The sequence below is a fragment of the Musca autumnalis genome, unplaced genomic scaffold (assembly GCF_047663935.1).
Source record: "Musca autumnalis isolate F117 unplaced genomic scaffold, ASM4766393v1 scaffold_2, whole genome shotgun sequence".
NCBI lineage: Eukaryota > Metazoa > Arthropoda > Insecta > Diptera > Muscidae > Musca > Musca autumnalis.
Genome location: NW_027411755.1, coordinates 261,581,686 through 261,607,782, shown reverse-complemented (window position 1 = coordinate 261,607,782; position 26,097 = coordinate 261,581,686). Strand labels below are relative to the sequence as shown.

At 37.3% G+C, this 26,097-nt stretch overlaps 1 protein-coding gene and 1 long non-coding RNA gene across 5 annotated transcripts in view; one reads left to right on the top strand and one right to left on the bottom strand.

The window, feature by feature from the left end:
• aop (ETS variant transcription factor anterior open) overlaps positions 1-24,457 on the bottom strand; it is a 101,002-nt gene extending 76,545 nt beyond the window's left edge. The window contains exon 1 of one of the 3 annotated variants that reach the window (XM_073964749.1): positions 21,850-24,457. The gene's annotated coding sequence lies outside the window, so the exon portion shown is untranslated. Of the gene's footprint in view, positions 1-683; positions 2,401-21,849 lie in introns of those variants that run through there. The other 2 variants (XM_073964751.1, XM_073964754.1) reach the window with 2 other exon arrangements.
• LOC141391964 (uncharacterized) lies at positions 4,678-15,239 on the top strand. Of its 2 annotated transcripts, XR_012409751.1 has the most exons (3): positions 4,678-14,641; positions 14,706-14,867; positions 14,954-15,239. It is a non-coding gene; the product is annotated as an uncharacterized lncRNA (long non-coding RNA). The 2 variants fall into 2 exon arrangements; XR_012409750.1 differs by having other exon boundaries at positions 14,706-15,239.
• Positions 24,458-26,097: the final 1,640 nt, after the last annotated feature.

The following is a 26,097-nucleotide window of genomic DNA, read 5'->3' as shown; positions in this document are numbered from 1 at the left end:
TTTCATCTTCAAAAGGAATTATCTCTTCCCCAAAATTTGTGTTCACAGTGTTATAAGTAAGCCGAGGTCCATTGAGTCATTAAGACTTGAATATTTAAATTTAAATACAGTTAAATGTCTCTTTAAAATGCCTAATGGGGACTATACATTAATACGCTATATAGAAAATACATATTTTTGTCCCTGAGATAATCCGTTCTAGAGAAATAAATATACGTTATGTATACGTTCGTTATAGAACGATTCGACTGTAAATTTTACAGATCATCCATATAGAGAAGACATACATATAACCTGCATTATTGAAGAAATTGTATAGGTCTACTACCGTTTTGGACGATCAATTCTATAATTACCCCAAAACCAGGGGTATATAATATTTATTATTCTTAGGAACAATGCAAAGTCACATTTTGCAATTACAAATTAACCGCACTATCATTTGTGTTTTGTGTTTTGTTTGATATTTACATTCATTTGTACTATAGACTCTTAGAAGATTGAGGAAATGCATTTTATTAATTTACTGGAATTACTGATACCAGCACCAGCACAACAGCTGAGACATTGTCTGTCCCCACTGATGTTTGCTGTAAATATTACGCTGCTATTCCGCTGCTACTGCTGCTATAACATGCTATGATAATTGTGATAGAACCAGAAGCTCTCGATCACTGACTTACTTTGTGACGACCGACCGACTCTGGTAGCAACTGACGAAACGAAGACGGGCTTTACTTCGACGCCGACACAGTAACGTTCAAAATGCATTGCATTTTTAGTTGGCAGTTGTAAGTGGAGCACAGCCATACCAAGTCAAGTGAAAACTAGTTTAGCTTCCGCATACGACGAACGAGCGCTGTTCGTTGTTCGCTGGTGATTAGCAGGCTGGCAGTGAGTGGTTGGTGGTGGCTTGGATAAATTAAAGAAAATACATATTCCTCTAGGCTCGCCGCAAAAACTCACTTGCAAAGACATACAATTTATTTTGATATCGTTAAAAATGGAGGGAACAGAAGCTTCAAACAAAGCCAACCCGAAAAAAATATTAAGAAAAAAAAAGTTGGAGAATGTAAAGATACTTGCAGCAAGTATCCATTCGATATCATTGTGTGTTGATGGAGGCGAAGAAGGGGGACCTACTTCTATACATCCATCCATTCGTTATTCATACTCGTATTAACCACAATCCCAGAAATATCAATAAAGAGAGCAATTTTTTTTCGGTGTGTAATAGGAGAGTATATGCTACTTGGAGTGATATGAAGGGGAGCCCAAGCAAGACACAAGACGTATGAAGGAAGTGGTTTTCTTTCTTTAGATCAGAGTCAGAGATTATATTTTATTGTATTGTGTTGTTGTATTTTCGTCGTTGTTATTTTCATACGAAACCACAACTAGAATTGACACAGTGTGTGAATTTGTTGAACGGTGTTTTCCCCACAGCAACAACAACAATAATGCCATGAAATTCCCTGTTTTGTTGCAGGTGATAAGTTGTCGGGTTTAATAATGTAAATCTGGAAGAGTATTTTATTACACAAATAAGTTTTTACAAAAAATATTGCATTGACAAATATTTTAAATATGTAAAACGAAAATAAATGAAGGGGCTTGGGAATGTTATTTTGGTTTCAATGGTATGGAACCAAATCGCGGCTCATTGCAGGGCGTATTGGAAAAAGTCTTTGCAAAAATATTTTCACTGTTAGGTATCCTCTGATGTTCGAAAAAATTATGTATGAGGCCTTCTTCTTAACACCAAATGTGAGCGAATATATTCTGGGACTAAATGATAATATTTTGAGATGATAATGTTTTGGGCTAGTGATATTGAAGTCCACATTTCAATTGTCTCTTTGCACGAGGAGAAGGAATAATTATTATTTTCAACTCACAGAATTCGACGAATTCTTAGTTGATACGAATTCTTAGTTGCAGAATATTTTGATTTTGGCGTTTCTTTGGAAAAGCCGAAAAGTGAGTGTGATTCTCATTCATATGGGAATACTAGACACTTAAAGAGTTCGGTTTTTCGCTAAAAAGGCATCATTTCAAAAACTGAGAAGCCAATTGATAATTCCCTTCGCCGGGATGAAATCATGATATTGGTAGCGATCAGTAAAATTTTGCAACACTGTCAGTTCGTTTTGAAAAACATTACTCTCTGTAATAGATGGTAATAAATGAAGTTGAGCCAATGGGGGAATACTCCACTCAAGCAATCAAAAGAGAAGGAATAATGTTGAAGCAAAAATATTCTGAGAGCAAAATAGGGTATTCTAAATAAGTAAAAAAAATTATAAGCCGATGGCCTTTGATTCTGGTGCTTTGTAATTAAAATTTTATTATAAATTGTTATTATAATAAACATTTAAATAAATAAAAAAATTTGACCAATCATATATGTATTTTCTTGACATTATGGGATTTGGGTGCCTCCATAGTGCAATGCTAGGCACACCCACCTAGCACACTGAATTCTCGGGTTCGATTTCTAGGCCAGACAACATCAAGTTCATTTTTCTGATAGGCAGGTCAAGTTCGAAGACGGGCTACATCGGCCCACGTTTGAATAATATTGGTATAGCCCCCATATAAGGTAGCTCCCGATTTTCAGAATTTTGCAGATTTTAGCTACATTTTTGGGCCGATATATGCCTAATTCAACATTTGAGGTTCCCAGTGGTCACAAAACATCTCCACCAAAATTTGTCAACCCAGACCCATATAACGGTACCTCCTGATTTTCGGTATTTTGAGGATTTTAGTAACATTTTTGGACCGAACTAACTGTAATTTAACATTTGAGGCTCCTAGTGGCCACAAAACATATCCACCCAAAATTGTCAACATAGGTCCATGTTTCGGTATAGCCCCCCATATTACGGTACCTCCCAATTTTTGGTACTTTGACGATTTTAGGTGCCTTTTTTGGCCGAACTACCTGTAATTTGACGGTACCTCCCGATTAAAGCATTTAGAGAATTTTAGCTGCATTTTTGATACGAACGACCAACATTTGAGGTTTCCAGTGGTCACAAAACATCTCCAACAAAAATTTTCAATGTAAGTCCATATTGTCGTATAGGGCCTATATACATAACTGTACCTCCCGATTTTCGATATTTTGAGGATTTCAGGTACCTTTTTGGACGAACTAACTCTAATTTGACGTTTGAGGTTTCCGGTGTTTACGGAAAATTGTAAACATACAAAGGTCCATGTTTTGGTATAGTCATCGGTACTTCCCGATTTTAGGAATTTAGAGAATTTTAGGTCATAAAAATGAACGAACTGTCTGTAATTTGACATTTTAGGTTCCCAGTAATCATAAAACGTCTCCACCAGTAATTGTCGACATAGATCCATGTCTCGGTATAGCCAGCGTATACCGGTATCTCCAGATTTTCGGAATTTTGAGGATTTTAGGCAACGTTTTTTTTGGCCGAACCTCAAACGTCAAATTGCAGGTAGACGTTTGTGCCCAGTGGTCACAAAATATTTCTACCAAAATTTTTCAACCTAGGTCCCTGTTTTGGTAAAGCCCCCATATAATTGTAACTCCCGATTTAAAGTATTTTGAGAATTTTAGCTCCTATTTAAAGGAGCCGCCCGACTGAAGATATTTTTTGATACATTTTCTGACGACATTTAGTCATTTGGGTATGCGTGGTCACAAAATATTTCAACCTAAAATTGTAGGCAGGAAACAAAACTAATATTTTATGGTGGAGGGTATAAAAAGTTCGGACCGGCCGAACTTAACGCTTTTTATACCCTCAGCATTTATGCTAACGAGGGTATATACTTTTTCATACGGGCAAAATGTGCCTCATCGAAATAATGGTTTTAGACCCCAAGTATGTTTGGACGAAATGTGTTTCAGACAATTTGGAGTCGATTGAGCAATGTCCGTCCGTCTGTCTGTCCGTCTGGCTGGCTGGTGCGCACGATAACTCTCGAACGGATCAACAGATTCTGTCCAAAATTTGGCGTTCGCAATATTTTGTCCAAACTTAGTTTAGGTTCGAATATGGGTTATATCGGTCCACTCCTCCCGGTACCTCCCCCCCCAAAAGTTCAAAAATGTTCGGAAAATTTTTGCTGTAGCAAGTTGTATTCGCTGCCCCCCATATGACGGTACATATTTCATCAAGGGCAAGTCCATACTTCCTGAGAAAATAGCCTGAAAAGTGCGAAAACCCCTATGACACCGTGTGTAGTGGTTGGAGCGCAAGATAACTCTCGAAGGGATCTGCCGATACGGTCTAAAATGTGGCCATCATAATATTTTGTGCAAATTTTTAAGTTCGAAAATAAGCCATATCGGTCAACTCCTTCAGGTACTATTTCAATCCACACAGGCTGAGGGTATATCTCTGTCGGCAAAGCCGACTGATATTTTTTTACTTGTTATTTTTATAAGTTTAAAAATCTAAGTTTACTTTCATTTATAAATCACTAAAGATCTTGGACCAATGCCAATGACACGAAAAATATATCGCTGTAAACAGGACTACAAGGATTACCTTCGGTAAATATTTTGAAACGATCCTCAAACAGCGATAAAACTGCCCTTAAACGAAAATGTATAACTTTTGTGAGAGAGATAGCCGAAGATGTGGTCAGATATAGACCTTCTTTGGTAGAAATTTTACGATGTGCAACGTTTCGGTCAAATCATACATTCTATTTTTTAGAGCTTTTTGGGCCATTTTCTTTGGAAGTATGGATTTTTTTAATTTTTGTGTGGTCCAACCAACAGTCGAACCTGATCAATTTTTAGAAATATTACGATGCAAAAAATTTGGAGCAAATCGGTTACTCTTTCGATACTTACTCATGCCCAACAATTTAGCCAAACATTTTGAACTTTTGTGAGAATTTACCCGAAGGATTGGTCCGAAATGGTACATCTTTGAACTTGATATATGTACGTTTGGACAAAATATTACGAGATGCAAATGTTCGTCTAAATCATACACATGAGCCACTTGAACAGACGGAGGTGTAGATCTAACTCGACTCCAGATTTTGTCCAAACATAAATCACAAATTGACTAGGTAAATAGGTATGACATAACAGGTCCCCTTGTTGGTGTAAATGCATTTCATATATCCCAATATCCTATCCGAATATCCAGCAAACCTTTGTATAGGTGCCATTTGAACACTTAAGTGTAATGTGAAATGTGTTCTTAAACAATTAGCAGATCAGACACAGGCCAGCCAGCCATAACATAACATAAGAATTTTGTTTCCGCATTTAATGTTGGTTGATTACATCAACCCATTTAACAGAGAGGTTGGTATCCGATTTGACCGCATTATCGAACATTAAACCAAAATCGATATTGATAAACGACCGGGGAGGTAGGTGGTGATGGTGTCGCTATTGTCATCAGATCATCATCATCAATCAGCACAACTGGTTGGTTGGCGCTTTGTCATAATCGCAATAAAAATAATAATGTAATTTAAATTGCTGCTGTTGTTGTTGTAATTGTATTTGATCGTTACATTACATGGCGCATTAATTTTGTTTTTTTTTTTTTTGTAAGAAAAATAAAACTCTTAAAGCTATATTTCCTACTCGACAACCAGAAACCAATACAAAGGTATGTCGTCCACACCTCCTCATATTCATATGTGAGTAGCACCGACCATGCACCCCCTCCCTCTTTCATACAACCCTTTTTGTTCCAACAACGACGATTTGTTCTCTTCTGTGTAAACTTTTGCTTTTGTTGTATGGCAACAGAAGCAACAGCAACAAGTATTTTAGCTACAATATCGACCAATATATTTTCATTGTTGTTGTTGCGGGGCTTTTCGTTTAGTTCGTTGTTGTCTTTATGTCTTTGTGGAGCAATGCGGAAGTGAATTTTCGCATTTGTTTTTGTATTTACTTAACATTTGCTTTTTGTTGTTGTTGTACTTGCTTTGTGTATATTTCACTTTATACACTTTTGTGTTCCCCGCGCGTAATAGCTGTGGTGGTGAGTAAAAGACACGACAAACGAACTGAGAAGTCGCCATTACCACCTTCGTCCCAGCAAGCTAACGACCCATTCTCAACACAGCACAGCACCTCCGCCTCCATCTCTTGGAAAAACTACAGCAACATCAAGTTTTTCTATAGAACAACAACTTAAGTCATCATCGGCATGGGCATCAACAACAGCAGCACTAACCCCATCATCAAGGGGGTAAATGTTGTAAGTTTTGATGTTCTCTACTGCGTCACCAGCACCATCGTCATCATCATCAACGTCGTAAAATCTCATCTCCCGGTAGATATTAATATGGCAAAACTTAACGTTTCTCCTTTTCCATCTCTTGGAGAATTATTGGCGACCTCAGTAGCAGCAACATTAACCACAAAAACACGACAACAGCAGCAACAACGGCAGCAATCATTCCTTAATTATAACGATCGCTTAATGTTGAAGAAAAAATACCGAGACAACAATGATACTGCTTTATTGCATCGTTAGACCCAATCATATTTCCGAGAGACACGACTAAGGGGAGAGGATATGTGAGAGGCAATCGAGATGTGAGAGGATAAGAATGTGAAATATAAAGAAATTGGGAAATATACAGACATGGATAATACACTTAGAGAAATGTGTTGGAAGTAAGACGATTTGGGAGCCTTAAGAGCCGAATTATTCATTACTAAGTAATGTAAGCAAGCTACATTCGGGACCCGTAACCCTATGAAAAACAAAAAGCAGGTGAAAACAGCGTTGAGTTTGACCGGACCGAACTTTTTATATCTTCTACCATAAATAATGTTTCAGATTACAGCCATTTCGGCTGGATAAAGTGCTTAAACTTAGAAATAGCTCGGAAACAAATTTAGCTAAAATTAAAAATACCTAAAATCGGAAGGTACCAAAACTTGAACCCAGGTAGAAAATTTTTGGGAAGACGTTTTTTGACCACTGGGAACCTCAAATGTCAAATTACAGGTAGTTCGGTCAAAAGTGTAGCTAAAATCTTCAAAACACCCTAAATCGGGAGATACCGTTATATTGGTTTATACCAAAGCATGCACCAATTGTGACAATTTTTGGTGTAGATGTTTGTTGTGACCACTGGGAATCTCAAATGTTAAGTTCTGGGAATCTCAATTGTTAGTTGGGAATCTCAATTGTTAGTTCCGTCAAAAAGATAGCTTAAATCCTCAAAATACCGAAAATCGGGAGTTATACCCCGGTTACACTTAACCGCATTAACCCAGTGGGTTTGGGTTTTAAGTGTCAATTCCGTAGCGCAAAAGTCAAATAAATCCTCATGAAGTGGGTTAACCCGGGCAAAAACTGTAGTGTAACCGTACTGTTACCGTTATATGGGGGCTATACCAAAAATGGGCCAAGATTGGCAATTTTTGATAGAGATATTTTGGGACCACTTGGAACCTCAAACGTTAAATTACAGGTAGTTTGGCCAAAAAGTTCTCTACAATTCTCAAAACACCGAAAATCGGGAGATACCGTTATATGGGGGTTATACCAAAACATGGACCTATGTTGACAATTTTTGTTGGAGATTTTTTTCTGACCACTGGGAACCTCATATGTTGATCGGATCAAAAATGTAGCTAAACTCCTTAAAACACCTAAAATCGGGAAGTACCTTTATACGGGGCTATACCAAAACATGGACCTATGTTGACAATTTTTGGGTGAGACGTTTTCTGACCACTGGGATCCTCAAATATTAAATTACAGGTAGTTCGGTCAAAAGTATAGCTAATATCTTCAAAATACCCAAAATCTGGAGATACCGTTATATGGGGTTTATACCAAAGCATGGTGACAATTTTTGGTGTAGATGTTTGTTGTGACCACTGGGAACTTCAAATGTAAAATTACAGGTAGTTCGGTCAAAATGATAGGTTAAATCCCCAAAATACCGAAAATCGGGAGGTACCGTTATATCGGGGCTATACCAAAACATGGACCTAGGTTGACAAATTTTGGTAGAAATATTTTGTGATCACTGGCCGAACCTCAAACGTCTACCTGTAATTTGACGTTTGAGGTTCGGCCAAAAGAAATTGCCTAAAATCATCAAAATACCGAAAATCGGGAGATACCGTAATACGTTGGCTATACCGAGGCATGGATCTATGTCGAGAATTACTGGTGGAGACGTTTTATAATTACTGGGAATCTAAAATGTCAAATTACAGACAGTTCGTTCATTTTATGACCTAAAATTCTCTAAATTCCTAAAATCGGGACGTACCGTTATGTGGGGACTATTCCAAAACATGGACCTTTGTTTGTTTGCAATTTTTCGTGGAGATATTTTGTGACAACCGGGAACCTCAAACGTCACATAAGAGTTAGTTCGTCTAAAAGAGGTACCTAAAATCCTCAAAATATCGAAAATCGTGAGGTACAGTTATATGGGGCCTATACCAAAATATGGACGGGAGGTACCGTTATATGGCCTACCGTTATGTGACAATTTTTGATGGAGATATTTTGTGACCACTGGGAACCTTAAACGTCAAATTACAGGTAGTTCGGCCAAAAAAGGTACCTAAAATCGTCAAAGTACCAAAAATTGGGAGGTACCCTTATATAGGGGGCTATATCGAAACATGGACCTACGTTTACAATTTTTGGGTGAGACATTTTTTAAACACAGAGAACCTCAAATGTCAAATTTCAGGCAGTTCGGTCATATTTTAAGCTAAAATTCTCTAAATTCCTAAAATCGGGAGCTAACGTTATGTGGGGACTATACGAAAACATAGACCTATGTATGTTCTCTAGTTCGGTCAAAAAATGTAGCCAAAATTCTCAAAATACCAATGTCCGGAGGTACCGGAGATATGCCAAAATCGTAGAGCGATATAGCCAATATTCAAATCTGGAGTGCCTACAGAAAAGATACACTCAGGTGCAAAAATAAAGCGTTCTAGCTCAGTTATTGCGGAAGCTAGAATGATTGCAACAGACGGCTAGATCGGCTCAGAAGTTTAAACGACTGTACCTAAAGAAATGTACCGACATAGTCTATTTTGGAACTGTATCCAATTTTGGGTGTCATTGCTTTCAATATTTATGGTTAAATGAGTCATTTTAGGATACCGTAGAAATTTTTAGAGCGCGAAAATAATTATTTCTTTGTAATCAAAAGATCCTTGATGTAAAATTTGAATTAATCTCAGTCACTCCTTTCAATAGTTATTGTGCCCACCAATTAACGTAGTATTTTTAAGACCTTCTGGACCATTACTTCAGGAAGCATGGACAGCGAAAAGCTTTATATTGCTGTACGCTGAAGTAAGAGTTGCAGACATTTTTATGCGAAATTTTGTGTGGGAGATCTTTGGAAGAAATATTAAGAAGTGCAAATTTTAGACCAAGTCGGTTACTTGCTTCGAGAGTTATGGTGGGCATTGAACTGCTGTGGAGGAAGTGCCCGAATGTGTGAACAGATATGGCCCATATTCGAACTTCGTCAAAGTTTGGACAAAATCCCTTCGAGAATTGTCGTGTGCACCAGCCAGACAAGGCGGACGGATACGGCTAAATATTTCTGGATTTGTCGGTGAGAGAAATTGTTAAGAAGAGAAAAATGAGCGCTCAACTCCAACGAGAAAGAAATGCAGGGAAAAAAGCTCATCACTAAAAAAACATTATAATAATAACTGTTCCGCAAACATCCCAGACCGGACAAGGGAGACTTCTCTCATATCAGTGAGTGCATCCCGATTCATATTAGCTCAGTGATGTGGGACCTACAGTTGATCGCCGAGTCCGAACGGCGTGTCTAAAACACCATGGGTAGAGAAGTTTTACATGTCTGAAATACTCAGGAAAAGTCGCCAACATTACTGAGGTGTATTTTGCCACGTTGCAAAATGTTTGATGTTGCCTGGCCGGGGAATCGAACCCACGACCTTTAGTCTGGTAATAACAATATTACAGTTACAGTAATACAATAATTTCAGTATAAGTTTCGATGTAGAGAAGTCACTCCACAGCCGACGTGTCTGATGAGCTGCCCAACTAACAGCGAAACCCGTCTCATAATTTGGTGGTTGTGTGAGTTCGAATCTTCGGTTTTTCACTTTCACTTGCAAAAAATCCTTGATCATTCAGCCCAACTCAAATCCAACGAGAAATTAATTAAAATTAATATTAAAAAAATGATCTTCGCCCTAAGAGGCAAAATTATCAGCAAATCTTTTGTTTTTTTTTCTGAGTGTATGACTCATAGCCCGATATTTTGTTGGCTGGTAAGATGATTTCGTTGGCAGTCTATTGCTAATTGCTTAGGAAACCACATATTCTTGACTATTCAAATTGTTTTCCGTAAGAACACACACAACCGCAGACTGGGTATAGCCGTGATGGAGGAGGTACTCGGAGGAGAGTGGGCAAAAACAGCAAAGATTTTACAATACAATGCTGTTAGCAGCAACATCGCTGCCCCCATTGCTTTTAGATCAGCACAGATTATTATCGTCCGTCGTTTTGTGACGGGAAGGCAGGCAGTGTGTTTGCGGAGGCTTGTCTCATAGAAGAAAATGTGTTGTTGATGTTTTGATGGGCGGCAGCGGGTGTAAAGTGTTGAGGAGGGAAGAGCTAGAAAAAATTCTAATAGGTAAGTAAACGACAGACATTAAGAGCAAGATCAGGTGCGTCGTTATCTCTTCCTGTTACCTTTAAGCAGCGTAGGCAGCGTTGTTGGCCCCACCACACTTAGAACAACGTGAGTTGTGTTCGTGGGTTTGTGTTGCTCGTTCCGTGTTTGCAAAAGCAATCGACCAATTATCGTCACAGAGCAGAGCAGCCCAGCCAGTCCAAAGCAAAATAAAAATGTCTGTTGGATACACCAGCCAACAAAACGACAGACACTTTGTCTGTGGGCTAACGTCAGCGATGAGTGTCGGTGTCGAATCGGCGGCGGGTTGTTTCCCCCTCATATACATACACTATTAACCACTAAACCAGAAGCAGGAACTGTTGCTAGTTTTTTTCGCTTTGTTTTGTTTTCTTTACTCACCAGCAGCAGCAGCAACAAATATTATTCACTCATCCACTCACACACAACGGCAACCACAAAGCAAGGCAGGCCATACATTTAAGGCATTTTCTCAGTTGTGTCGATAAGATTTCTTCTTGGCTTGGTCTGAGGAGTACTACAAGTATTTCTCGTACTACTCTGGTAGTACTCTGTTGCTTTTGTTGTTCTGGTTATTGTTCCGTATTGTTTCTGTTGTTGTTGTGGTTGGTAGGTAGAATATTTGCGCTTTTTATTGCCTGATTCGTACTCTGTTAGTACAGTGAAGACGTTAAGCCAAGTAATAGGGTTGCCCTTAGGGAAACGTTTTTAGGATATGGAATGCTTAATAAAGAGTATTTTCTGAAATTAATATCGTCCATTTAAATTTTGCCAACAGAGTACAATGACCGAATAAAATGCTGGTTCCATTTAATTCTATATAAGTCGGATGCCAAATCTACATCTATAGGACTTTTTTTCAGTACATTCTTCTGCGGAATATTTATTTTGATGTACACTAATGTGCGAAAAAATAGAACAGCCACGTTACACGCTGCAAAGTATGTAATGGCACAATTTGAATTTTTTATAACCTCAGCCTTTATGGTACGAGGGTACACACATATGTATATACACTAGGGGTATGACTTTTTTTAAAACCTCGTATCCCTGTATCATTTTTACATAAGATTAGATAAACTCTTAATTATAAAATGATTCGATAAAAAGAGCTCACGCACAAACAAAGTAATTTGAAAATTTTTCTATGTGAGCTTTTTTAAAAACTTTTGAAGTCGCTATATACAGATATATAACTGAAATAATTTTATTTCATATATCATATCAATAAAAAGTGGTTTGTGTGGGAGCTTTTTCAGTATTTAAATGGAATAAAAGTTATTGCTGTCAATAAAAGGCAAAAGATCATTCATTCGTGCAACAGGAAATATATATATTTTTTTTGAGAAGCAAAGCAAAAGTTCATTCATTCTCGCTACAGAAAATCATGCTTTAAAAAAAATGTCAAAAAGCCATAACCCTAATATACATTAGAGTTGTACCAAATGAACTACAGCCGAGTCTCGATTAGGCGGGAATCGACTATCCGTAAACCTCCATTATCCGGGAAACGAAAACACATCATTTTTAGCCAATTTATACCAATTAACCGTGAAAATTTTTATGATCCGGGAATTTAGTTCATTCGACCAAATTTCAATGGACAAAACCAATTCACAAATCAATTAATTTAGAACAATTTCAATATTTTAAACTTCACATTAACTACACAATTGCTCTTTTTAATAAATTGTAGCATATTTTTTGTATTAAAAAATATGAGAAACATTGTCACTCCATTGTCCGAAAAATCGATTATCCGTAATGCATCCGATCCTGACCATTACGGATAATCGAGGTTCGACTGTATATGGAACTATCTTGTTCACTACGGAGTTCCAATGGTATGAACAGACGGCGTATACGTTATATCATACATTAGATTTTATGCAAAAAATTGTTCCTCGTAATATTTCTTCCAGACATATGTAGATCAGGTTCGAATTGAGATTATATAGGTCCCCTCCACAGGGTACCTAACCTACAAACTTTAAAACATTTTCGCAAAGGTGAAGTTCAAAGATATTTTTCGAATAGTTTTGAAATTGTTTGCATCAGGTTGTCCAAGGTAAGTGTTAATTGGGGTCCATACTACCTGAGACAATGACTTAAAAGCTATAGAAAAACAATGGTGATCAACTAAAATGACTGATGAGCACGATTATACAAAAACTGAGTATCCGAAATATATTTCTTTAAAATGTACATCAAATTCCAAGGTCTGTATCGGACAACAAATTCGGGTACCTGCTTAACAAAAGTTGATCATTTTCGCTAAGAACAGTTTAAAGGCTGTTCAATGACCCTTCGGGTACTTTTCTCGCAAAAATTCAAAATTTTCTCTGCACACACACGATCAGTTTTGACATTCGATTTTTCGGAAATATCGATAAATGTCAAACCAAAATATTTTGTGGTTGCCTGATGACTGACAAAAGTGAATGGCCACACTGGCAAGCAACAGATTATTTGAGCAAAACTGACAGTCAAAAGTGATCGTGTGTATCCCACTTAAGAGCTGTATAAAGGCTGTGACCAATTTGGTATTTAGTCTTCATTTGGTTATACCCCAAAATTTCCACATGAAATTTTTTGGTATAGGCCCACGCCATCATATAGCCCTGATAGAAGAATACCTCCCGATTTTCGGTATTTTGAAGGCTGTGGCCTCAATATTCCTCCGAAATGGCTGAAATGTTGTCTTCGTTGGGGGTATAAAACTTTCCCTCAGAAATTTATCGATACCGGTTCACGCCTTAATATAGCTCCAATGTAACGGTACCTCCCGATTTTCCGTATTTTGAAGGTTGTGACCACAATAATCCATCGAAATGGCTGAAATTTGATATTTAGTCTTCGTTGGGGGTATTCAACTTTCCCCCTAGATTTGTCGGTTTATAGCCCCATAAAACGGTACATCTCAATTTTCGATATTTTGAAGGTTATGGCCTCAATATTACAACGAAATGGCTGAAATTTTGTATTTAGTATTCGTTGAGGTACAAAACGTTTCACTTGAAATTGTTAGGTACAGTTCCACGTCTACATATCGCCCTTATAGAACGGTACATCCCGATCATCGATATTTTAAAGGTTTGTGGCCATAACCTTCAAAATACCGAAAATCAGCCAACGTAGTCTACGTTGGAGGTAAACACCTTTCCGACTGAAATTCGTCGGTATAGGTCCACGTTTCGATATAGGCTCCATAGAACGGTTAGCTTACGATTTTCTTAATTCTGAGGGTTGTAACATAAAGATCCCACCGAAATGACTGAAATTTTTTATTTTATCGTCCATGGGGTTATAAAATATTCCAGAAGAGAATTATCAGTAAAGATCCACGTCTTCCTATATTCCCCATAGAAGCGTACCTCTTGATTTTCGGTATTTTAAAAGTTTTACCCACATTATCTTACCGAAATATCGCAAGTTTGGTGTTTAAACTTTTTTAATTCTAAAAACTTTCCGCCAGAAATTTGTCGGATCGAAGTTTTGATATAGCCCCCATAGAACGGTACCTCTCGAATTTCGGTATTTTGACATTGCTGAAATTTGGTATTTAGTCTTCTTCATAAAAGAAAGAAAACTAATTGTTCCATTTTACTTCAATACAACTCGTGGTGGAGGGTGTAACAAGTTCGACCCGGCCGAACTTAACGCCGTTCTTTCTTGTTTATATTGTTAACAACAAATTCGCGTGCCGACGGTCAGCAATGATCAAAAAACCCTAGGATTTGTAGTCGGACGCAGACGCTCTGTGCCACCGTACTCATTGCTTAGAAAGTAGTCTTAACTTGTTACATTACTTTGTAATGGGTTACATAACGACTAACGGATCCAATGTTTTGCTGGGATACATCTATCTCTTCGTAATTCTACATAAAAAAGGTCGGGTGCTGACGGCGGGCGTTGAACTCACAGTTCAAGGTTTTGTAGTCTGAGACACACACATCCTAAGTGCCACCTTGCACATTACTTGGTAATGAGTAAAGTAAGTTGTTTTGGCTTGCACCATTTTTAAGAAATAATCCATTATTTTTCAGCTTACTGGTAATGCAGAAGGTGGCTTGTCGACATAAATTTGTAATGGATTATTCGGCTCATGTGACTTCCAAATTGTTGCCGGGTGCTTAAAAAGAGATTGTGACATGTAGGCTAGTTTTCAGGGAGCTACATTTTCCCCAAGTAAAATTAGTTCACAACAAGTAAGTCCTTTTTGCACTTTTTGCCCAACCTTTACGGAAATTCTTATATAACTTTCAAACGGCAACTCTACGATAAACAATTGCAGCAGTTCGGATAATTTCCTGACTCGCCAACTTCGAACCAAGAACAAAAAAGAAGATGAACATGTGGTGCATGTTTGCAACCGAATGAATGTACAATACGGACATAAGTACATCATCGTAAGACGATAACATTGGAATAACATTTCTAGTACCACCATCGCCAAACCAATAGCAATGGCAGCAGCAACAATGCAATACAATAGCTGCAATACATAGCGGAACAAAAAAGGAAAAAAATAAGTAATAAATAAATGGAAGAAAAGAATAAAAATTGATGTGGTGTAATGTGACTATGGCGTTTTTCTTCCTATTTCGTTCTTTATGCGTTTATTCTGTATTTTCTGTTTGTTTTTGCTTTGGAAGAAAGAAACAACAGTTATGTTGAAACCATATGATATCTTCATTATTATGTTTGCATGTTATTTATTATGTAGATAGATATGTTCTTTTGATTATGTTTTATGTACCTACGGATAGGATAGATGGATGTATGAATGTAGTGCAACCAACATACAAGACATGTGTCTATATATGATATGTTTGAGTACTTATGCTCGTTAGTGTAGTTCTTATGAGTGTGAGGTAAAGATAATTCGTCTAACACCGCCAACAACACGAGAACATACTTTGTACAAAAATCTATTTCCGGATATGTTTGCTTTTATTTTTTGTTGTTGTTCTTTATACATTTATTGCTGGTGGTAGATATTACGTACAAAATAAGTTGTTTACTGGACGAGTGAAGGGGGAACAGGCTATCTGATAGTACACCTAGATATCATGCTAAATGCAAAAGATTATCAGCAACAATGTTGCGTTCTGTTTATTTAGCATTCTCCATCAAAATAATCTTTGGCAATTCATGTGATACCTACCCTACCTATTCTAGTACCACTTTAATGAAAGCGATGTGTTTTCTCGCTCTCTTTCCGTTTGAGATGATAATTATTTAATTTGTTGTGAAAATTATTGAATTTATTGGCAAAAATGTTGGTGGGTAGGTGGCTAATTTGATATGCATTAATTGTTTTTACAGATATTTTTTTTATAAAATTTGCTGATGATGAAAGTGACAATAGACGGATTTGTTGATTAAGAAACCGCAATTTTTAATATAATCATTACTCATTTGTATTCAGATAGACATAGGGTTTACAATTTATAAAAAGGAATTTATTCTGATTCACGCTCAATTCAAATGCCAAAGCTGTCTCACGAATGGTCCCCAAGTTTCGCTTCCCATAAGCCTTAAGTGCGAACAGATGACTCATATTTTTCCAATGTTCTCCGAGATATCCTAATAGAAGAATGTCCTATTTCGGAAACCAATCCACAAAAAAGTTTAGTTTGGGTTTATTTTACTTTTTTATTCTTACTTTCACCTTTTATCATGAGTTCTTGGCAACTGATACGAAGGATTAGTATGTAAAGTCGCAACATACCACGATAATTCGTTTTTACTGGGATTAGAAACACTGGAGTACCATATTTATATGTAAATATTGCTACGACTTATCCTCTTCAGAAGTGAAACGGACACAGAATTAAAACTTGACACCTAAAATCTGCAGTCAGAACATATGACAGCCACATAGTCATCGCAATGTTTCCTCTCAATAATGTATCTGCTCAATAGCCGAGTTTTATGCAAATATCAGCAAAATCGGTAAGGAAAACCTGCTGCAACATTTTAAAATGATTCGAGAGCTGACATAAATTTGCAAAAAATTAAATTTTAAATTTTGGAAGTGAGCTGTTGTAGTCCATATTCGAACATAATCCATGTCCGGAAGAGATATTGAGAGTTGTAGTGCCAACCATTTTAGCCAACATTTGTGTGTGTGGTACCCGAAGAAGTAGACCGACATGGTCCATCTTCGAACTTGATCTAAGTCTGGATAATATATAACGAGCTCCAAAGTTTGAACTAAATCGGTTGATACGTTCGAGAGATATCTTGCTCTCCAGCCAGCAAGACAAATGAACGGATAGGACTAAATCGGCTACAATTTGCTATGACAATAAAATTGGTGATCAATAAAAGCTTATGTCATTTTGGTTATGTCGTGTGGCTTTAAAGCTTGTTTTCAGTTAAATATGTGCTTACTGTTATTTTCAAAAAAGCTCATATGTATATAAAAACTCTGAAAGCTTTTCTGTGTGTGAGCTTTTTTATCGAATCACCTTATAATTACAATTGTATCTAATCTTACATAAAAGCTCATCAAGATATAAAACAGGGATACGGGGTTGCAAAAAAGCCATAACCATAATGCACACCCTTTCATCTTCACTTCACTTTCATACGGGCAAAATGTGCCTCATCGACCCCAAGTATGTTTGGACGAAATGTGTTTCAGAGAATTTGGAGTTGATTTAGCCATGTCCGTCCGTCTGGCTGGTGCGCACGATAACTCTCGAACTAATGAACCGATTCGGTTCAAATTTTGGCTTTCGTAATATTTTGTCCAAGCTTAGTTTAAGTTCGAAGATGAGCTATATCGGTCCGGTACCTCCACCACAAAAGTTCCAAAATGTTCGGAAAATTTGTGGGCTTGAAGGGAGTAACCGATTTGGTCCATACTTTGCACATTGTAAAATTTCTACCCGACTTAGATGAGGTTCCAATATGGACTCAATCGGTCCACACCTTCGGGTACCTCCCACAAAAAATTTCAGATAAGTTCAGTTTAGGACCTGCTCTCGAATCGCTTTGATTTTTTTTGCAACATCTAGTATTCACTTCCCCCCATACGACGGTACAAGTTTCATCAGGGGCAAGTCCATACTTCCTGAGAAAATGGCCGGAAAGGTGCAACAAGCCCCTTTGACACCTTGTGTAGTGGTTGGAGCGCAAGATAACTCTCGAACGGATCTGTCGATTCGGTCCAAGATTTGGCATTCGTAACATTTGATCAAAACATAGTTTAAATTCGAAGATGGGCTTTATCGGTCCACTACTTCAGGTACCTCCCCCACAAAACTTGAAAAATGTTCGGAAAAATTTTGCGCACGATAACTCTTGAAGGGAGTGACCGATGTAATCCATAATTTGCACATCCTAATATATCTACCAGATATAGATCAGGTTCGAATATGGAATATATTTGTCTACTCCTTCTGGTACCTCTCACACAAAATTTCGGATAAGTTCACTTTAAGACCTGCTCTCGAATCCTTTTGATTTTTGTTGAAGCGATTTCGCTACCTCCATTACGACGGTAAAAGTTTTTTCAGGGGCAAGTCCATATTTCTTGGGAAAACAGCCCGAAAGGTGTAAAAATCCCTATGTCACCGTATGTGGCGGTCGGAGAGCACGATAACTCTCGAAGTGTTCAACAGAATTGGTCCAACATTTGGCCTTCGTCACATTAAAAAATATCACTTAAATGCTAGGACGATATCACTTGAATGGGGCAACCAATTTGGTCCAAACTTTGGACCTCCTAATATTTTATCAAAATTTAGTTTAACTTCTAATATAGCCCATATCGGTCCTCCCTAAGGGTACCTGCCCTAGAAAGTTCAACATTTGTGACTTAGTGCAGTTAATTCCTAATCCACATTTTTTTCGGCAAGTTCAAATGTCCAAAAAGGGCCACAAAATTCTGAAGAGACCTTAAATACATTCGATCTGTCCGGAGGTGAGAGTTTCGCTTCGCATTGGCTGAGGGTATACCTCTGTCGGCAAAGCCGACTGATACTTTTTATACCATCCACCATAGGATGGGGGTATTCTCTTCTTGATCAGCGTGCAATTCTACATCGATATAGCCATGTCCGTCCGTCTGTCCGTCTGTGGAAATCACTCTAGCGTCCGAACGGATTGACGTAGGTTGATGAAATTTTGGGAAAATATGTTATATTTACGTAGGACTTTTGGTATTGAAAGCGGACAATGTAGGACCACGCTTTCGTATAGCCCCCATACAAAATGACGCGTGACGCGTCGTCGTTTTAAGGAATTTGTAAGATATTTGTCCCATTTTACCACCGAATTGGTTGTAATTTGGTATTTTGTGTCTCCAGAGGCCAAAAAACATTCCTACCAAAGTTGGTTTATATAGGTCCACGTTTTGGTATAGCCCCCATATAAGGCCCCTTATAAAGTACGCGTCATTTTAATATATTTTGAATGTATTAGACCCATTTGACCAAAGAATCGGTTGTAATTTGGTATTTTGTGTCTTCAGAGGCCAGAAAACATTCCTACCAAAGTCCACGTTTTGGTATAGTCCCCACATAAGACCCCTTATAAAGTAGGCGTCATTTTAATATATTTTGAATGTATTAGACCCATTTGACCAAAGAATCGGTTGTAACTTTGTATTTTGTGTTTCCAGAGGCTAAGAAACATTTCTACCATAAAATGTTTATATAGGTCCACGTGTTGATATAGCCCCCATAATACAATATCTCCCGATTTTCGATATTTTGAACGTTTTAGCCTCATTATCACACCGATATGGCTGAAATTTGGTATTTTGTCTTCTTTACGCGTATAAAACTTTCCCCCAGAAATTTTGTAGGTATAGGTCCACGCCATCATATAGCCCCCATAGAACGGTACCTTCCGAATTTCGGTATTTTGAAGGTTGTGGCCACTTTAATCCACCGAAATGGCTGAAATTTGTGGTGGAGGGTATAGAAAGTTCGGCCCGACCGAACTTAACGCTTTTCTTACTTGTTTACTTGTTCAGATGTAATTCGCCAAATTTTAGTTGTAATTCGTAACATTTCATTTGTGATTCGAGAATTCCATTTGTAATTCGAGTTATTCTATTTGTAATTTTTATTATTCCATTAGTAATTTGAATTATTCCATTCAAATTTGAGTTATTTCATTAGTAATTCGAACTATTCCATTTGTAATTCGTATTGTTAGATTTGTAATTCAAATTATTCCATTTATTTATTCGAATTACTTTATTTGAAATTCGAAACTAAATTACAAAATATTTTTTGTATTGATTTTATATATTGTTTTTCGAATTACAAATAAAGTGATTCAAATTACAAATGGAATAATTCGAATTACACATAGAATAATTCGAATTACAAATGGAATAATTCGAATTACAAATGGAATAACTCGAATTACAAATGGAACAATTCGAATTACAAATTAAATAATTCGAATTACAAATGAAATGATTCGAATAACAAATGGAATTGTCGAATAACAATTGAAATCTTTGAATTACAAATGGAATAACAAATGAAAAAATACGAATTACAACTGGAATGTTGCGAATTACATTTGAAAAGGTGTAGAATAATTCGAATTACATAGGGAATAATTCGCATTATAAATTGAATTCTCGAATTACGCGCAAAGTTAGGGAAAAGTGTTCATCGTTTTATTCCTTATAGACTCGAATTATGTAAGATTCTCGGCTACACCGAACCACTCTTTCGGGTACCTCCCACACAAAGTTTTGAAAGAGTGTAGTTTAAAACACATTAAATCGTGCGGTACCATTCTATGGCATCGCGCTATTCAGGAATTAGATGTAAATGTTCAGTGAATTTAATTCGATTTCCTTTAAATTCCAAAAATCGAGCATCAGCCTCCTATGGTGCTATATCAAAACGGGAGCATATATCGCCAATGTTCCACATGGATGTAAAAATGTGGGCTGCGATTTTCAGTTCCTAAGGAATCTATATTCCAAATGTCAGCTAATACATTTGCAGAATGGTACTAAATCCTTTAAAACATATGGAAGGTTCTTTGCCAAATTGGAAGCAGCTATACTAAATATTGCGATCTTGACATCAGCTGACCTACGGATTTACTCCCTTAACCCAGATATGCCCATTGCTTGATCGTGATCATTTTAAAAGTATTTTTATATTATTTTAGAAGCAAATGTGAAATAATAACCATATGTTTATGGGTTTTTTAAATTTTTTTTTAAAAAAGTGGTTTTTGAGACCACTTTTGGACACAGGGTTTTATCTTATAACTGGGAGTTATGGGACACAAAACATTTGACATATAGTCCAAAGACACCTTTTCGGCATCTAGTTAACGTTTTTTCATAGTAGGCTCCACATCGAGTATGTTTTCGTTATAAAAGTACCCAATAATTAATCGGTCATAACGCAAATCATTGTAAAAACTAAGCGATAGGTGGCAACTTCGATGAACTAGACCTCAAAACTCAAAAATAGTAGCTCAAAATAATGGAATCACATAATATCCCAAGAGCTACAGATGTGTACTGAGTATATCACCAAAATAAACGGTACTTTGATAAACATAACATATCAAATTACCAAGAATTTTGTGTGTCCTATATATACTGGGCATATCTGGGTTAAATAGGCTTAGAATTTTATACAAGAATATATCGTCACAATAAATACCCGAAGACGTAACCGGCATGAAAATCGAAATTCGTTTTTTGACGTAATCTGATACATAAAGCTAAAATACATGCTCTGGCAAAAGCTTCTTTCAAGCTTCTACGTTCAAAAACAACGATCCTATTCAAGAAATGGCATTTCGGAAAATGGGTTAATATTGCAGATTTTGTTGTAATGGAGGATCTCAAAACTAAGCAATTTAGCGGTTTCGGTTTCACTACTTATTCCCCTTCGTAACTGATCGATAATATCCCATATACTCGCCTTCATAAGATTAATATTCCGTAAAACAGTTTTTAATTTTATAACGTTTTTTTGCTTCTTCTGTAAAGTTTTGGTTTTGTGGATTACGTCTTCGGGCATTTATGGTGACGATATGTAAATATCTGACTAATATTTCGATAGTGTTACATGCATATGATAGAAGTGTGTAACTACGATTGACTGTATCCCCTTGTTCACTTGTCGTTTGTTATGAAAACTGCAATGTTACAACTGTTTATTGCCTAAATGCTATTGAACTTACCAATGATGTTTACTATCGCTGACGACGTTGACAATTTTGCAATAAAGATTGACTGACTGCAAACCGTTTGTTAATGATTCCTTTTGCTGGCTTTTGTGGATTGGCAAGTGTGTTTGACTGTGTGCGGAAAATATGTATGTCTGCGAGTGCTGCTCTTGTTTCCCTCTTATGTTTTGTTGTTTCGTTTTATTTTTTTTTAGAATGAAGCCAAGCAAACACACAATGCGGAAGCGGATATATTACACCAAAGAACGAACACCAGATTACTCAGTCGTAGTCACACGCTTTTACAAAAGTCAATTCCAAACCCACAATCTATTCCCCGCAGATGCAATGCAACGGGGTTCTTTATGGTAAATGTTTAGAGTCGAGTAAATCACTCACTGCTTGCCTGGTACGTTTTTCTCACTGGCAAAAGTCAAGTATGGAGGAAGAAAAATAAAATCGCCTACCTTTTCTTTGTAGGAAAAATATGTCGTGAACTGTCTTTGCTCACTGCTGCTACCAGCAAAGGTTGACTGTTGTTGTTGCTGTTTTTCTTTCCCTTTGCCTTCTTTGTTTTGTTTTGCTTGCTGTTTTATTTAATTCGTAGCACTCAAAAGTTCCGGCTTAGATTTATTTGATTCGCCAACAATCAACTTGCCGGTTTTGCAATTATTTTTTGAATGTTTTGTTTACTCGGCAATTTTGTTTTGTTTTTTTTTTCGGGGGGATTCGCCGCTTATTGATAGATTATTGCAATGACTTAGAGAGGGCAATTTCTTCTTGTTGTTTTTGAGTGTTCTCCTCCTCTCCAATAATAATAATGATGGCTGTCGCTAAAACAGAACCAACAACAAACAACAACAGAATTAAGTTGCTTCCTTTTTGTTTGTGGCTGCTGCTGTCAAACACTCCCATGCATGACTTTACAAAGCATGGATGAGTAATGGGGACGAGTGCAAAACAATTTGGAGAACGGTCGGTTGGTGTTGTCAAGCTGTCGTCGTGTAGGTTGATGATGCCTGATGCATGTGTTGCTGCTGCCTTTGCAACTTTTGCTGTCGCTTTTGTTGTTGTTGCGGTTGCTGTTGAGTAAACTTACTTCCGTCTGTTGTTGTTGATTATTGTTTATCGTTTTCTCTATGGGTTCTCTCTTCTTAAGATTTCTTGTTTTTGTCTAGCTTTTTGTTGCTGGCTCTTGTAAATGCCCTTATGTTTGTTATAATTCTCTCGTTCGCTCTCTGTCGTGCTTTTTGCTTAGTGGATGAATTTATGGTTTGTTTGCTGGCTTGCTTTGGTATTTCCGTTTTCTTTATTTATTCCATAGAAATTGAAACTTTTTTTCGCTTTGCTTGTTTTTGTTCTGTTTTTCCTTTGAATATCTTTATTATTATTATTCTTTGTCGTCGTTGTTGTTTCTCTGTGGTCTTCCGTTTCGTTGAAACTTAAAAATAAACTCGCAGAGCACTTGAATGAGACAATGAATTGTTGTTGTTGACGTTGTGTTGCTGTTGTTGTTACTGAGAAATGTGCATGGACACAATAAAGAAAAAAGAGCTTAATTTATGAGCCGGCAGGGGGGAGTGTTAGGTGGCGGTATGCTTTTGTGTTTTTTTGGAACTTTATCGTTGTTATCTGGACAAGAAAAATATGAAAATCCCGTGTGTCTTATGAATTGACGCGCGTTCTGTTTGACATTCCTATCCGTCGTTTGTCTGTCCCACCACACACCAATTTCTATTTGTTCTTTTGATTATCAAATAATTTAACTGTAACTCAAAAGAAGGCTGCAGAGAGGGAGAGTAGTGCACAAAACAACAAGCCACAATGCAAATGCAACAACAAAGGGTGTCTGTCCCTCTGTGTTGTGTATCTTGTTTGATGGATGGCAATATAAATTGATTATCAAACAACAACACCAGCAAAAAAATGGTATCACACTTTCAATTGTTTAATCTGTTCTTCTCTGTGCTTTTCTTCAATATTTTACAACTGCTAGAACACCAGAAGAATATCTTAACTAGCTTTGTTTTTGTTGTTAGTTTATTTTATTGCTAACGGTTTGTCCACAAACAATTGGGTTTTTGTTTTGTTTCCTACAAAAACAAACTTCACTTGAACTGGGAATTTCCGTTATTCAATAGTTTTGCGTTTTCTTTCGTTTTGTTTTTCTCTCGTTTTCACTTGTTGAGAAAATGTTTGTTTATTAGCTTTTAATTATAAACTTTAACAATTGCGGAAAATATTGTACTTTATTTATTTATGTTTTCTTCATATTATTCTTAATGTTATTTTGTTGTTTTAGTTCAAATAATATTCTTTTCTTTAATCATAATCAGCGTTTGCGTTTATTTTTGTTCTTTTTTTATTTTCGCGAGTTGTTCTGTTTTTGTTAATTGTCTCTCGCGTATTATTCTTATTATTAATATTGGCGAATAAACCGACGCGACGTCATTCATCGGCGGCTCACAGAAATCGAATAACTGCCCGAAAGAAAACACAATAAAGTAGTATAGCCGACGATAAGAGGTAGTATTTTTGTATTTCCCATTCTGTCAGTTCGCACTGTTGGCGCTGGCTGTTGTGCGCCGCTGGCGCTCTGGTCCCCCAAAACAACAACACGACGAAGACATCGCAAAGGCAAACACACATTTGCAAAAACAATGGTCGGTCACACACTCAAAAGAAAATCATAGCAAAAAAAGCATCATCGTAATAATCTAAAACAAAGCAGAGACGTGGGCATTATTCACTTAAAAGGGGAACAGACATCAGAATCGTTCGAAAGGGTGGGAATTAATGGAACAAGACTGACTGTGCCAAAATATACAATAACAAAAATAAAATATACAGTAACAAGTAAGAAAATATCAGTCGGCTTTGCCGGCAGAGATATACCCGCAGCCTATGTAATTGAAACTTTGAACTTTTGTGGGGGAGGCACCCTAAGGAGTGCACCGATATGGGTCATTTTATAAGTTAAACTAAACAACTGGACAAAATATTTAGAGATCATAATTTGGACCAAATTGGTTGCCCCGTTCAAGAGATATCGGTCACAAAAATGGGACATTTTGATAAATATTGGGGGGAAGTACCGGAAGTTGTGGACCGGTATTGCTCATCTTCGAACTGATACCAAGTTTGTACAAAATATGACGAAGGCCAAATTTTGGACCGAATCGGTTGATCCGTTAGAGAGTTTCAGGCAATTTTCTCAAGAAGTATGGACTTGCCCCTGAAAAAACTTTTACCGTTGTAATGAAGGCAGCAAATGCAAGTTGCTTCAACAAAAATCAAAGTGATTCGAGCGCAGGTCGTAAAGTGAACTTATCCGAAATTTTGTATGGGAGGTACCCGAATGAGAGGACAAATATAGTCCATATTCGAACCTGATCTATATCTGGTAGATATATTAGGATGTGTAAATTGTGAACCAAATCGATCAGTCTCTGCAAGAGTTATAGTGCGCACAATTTTTATACCCTCAGCCTTTAGGCTAGGGAGGGTATATACACTTTGATACGATGAAAATGTGCCTCATCGAAATAATGGTTTTAGACCCCAAGATTATCAGACAATTTGGAGTCGATCTAGCCATGTCCGTCCGTCTGTCTGTCTGTCCTGCTGGCTGGAGCGCACGATAACTCTCGAACGGATGAACCGATTCGGTTCAAATTTTGGCTTTCGGACTATAAAACAGAAAAGAAAACTCTTCCGATACCTCTCGACGGCTTCTTTATGGTCGTTCCTGTTGCCCAAACTTAGTTTAAGTTCGAAAATGGGCAATATCGGTCGAGTCCTTCCGGTACCTCCCCCACAAAAGTTCGAAAATGTTCGGAAAATTTGTGCGCACGATATCTCTTAAAGGGGGTAACCGATGTGGTTCATACTTTGCCCATCGTGAATTATGTACCAGACTTAGATGTGGTTCCAATATGGACTCAATCGGTCCACTCCTTCTGGTACCTTCCACACGAAATTTCGGATAAGTTCAGTTTAGGACCATCTCTCGAATCGCTTTGATTTTTGTTTTAGCAACTTGTATTCACCACCCCCTACACGGCGGTAAAAGTTTCATCAGGGGCACGTCCATACTTCCTGAGAAAATAGCCTGAAAGTTGCAAAAAAACCCTATGACACCGTGTGAGGTGGTTGGAGCGCAAGATAACTCTCGAACGGATCTGCCGATTCGGTCCAAAATTCAGCCTTAGTAATATTTTGTTCAAACATAGTTTGTGTTCGAAGATAAGCCATATCGGTCCA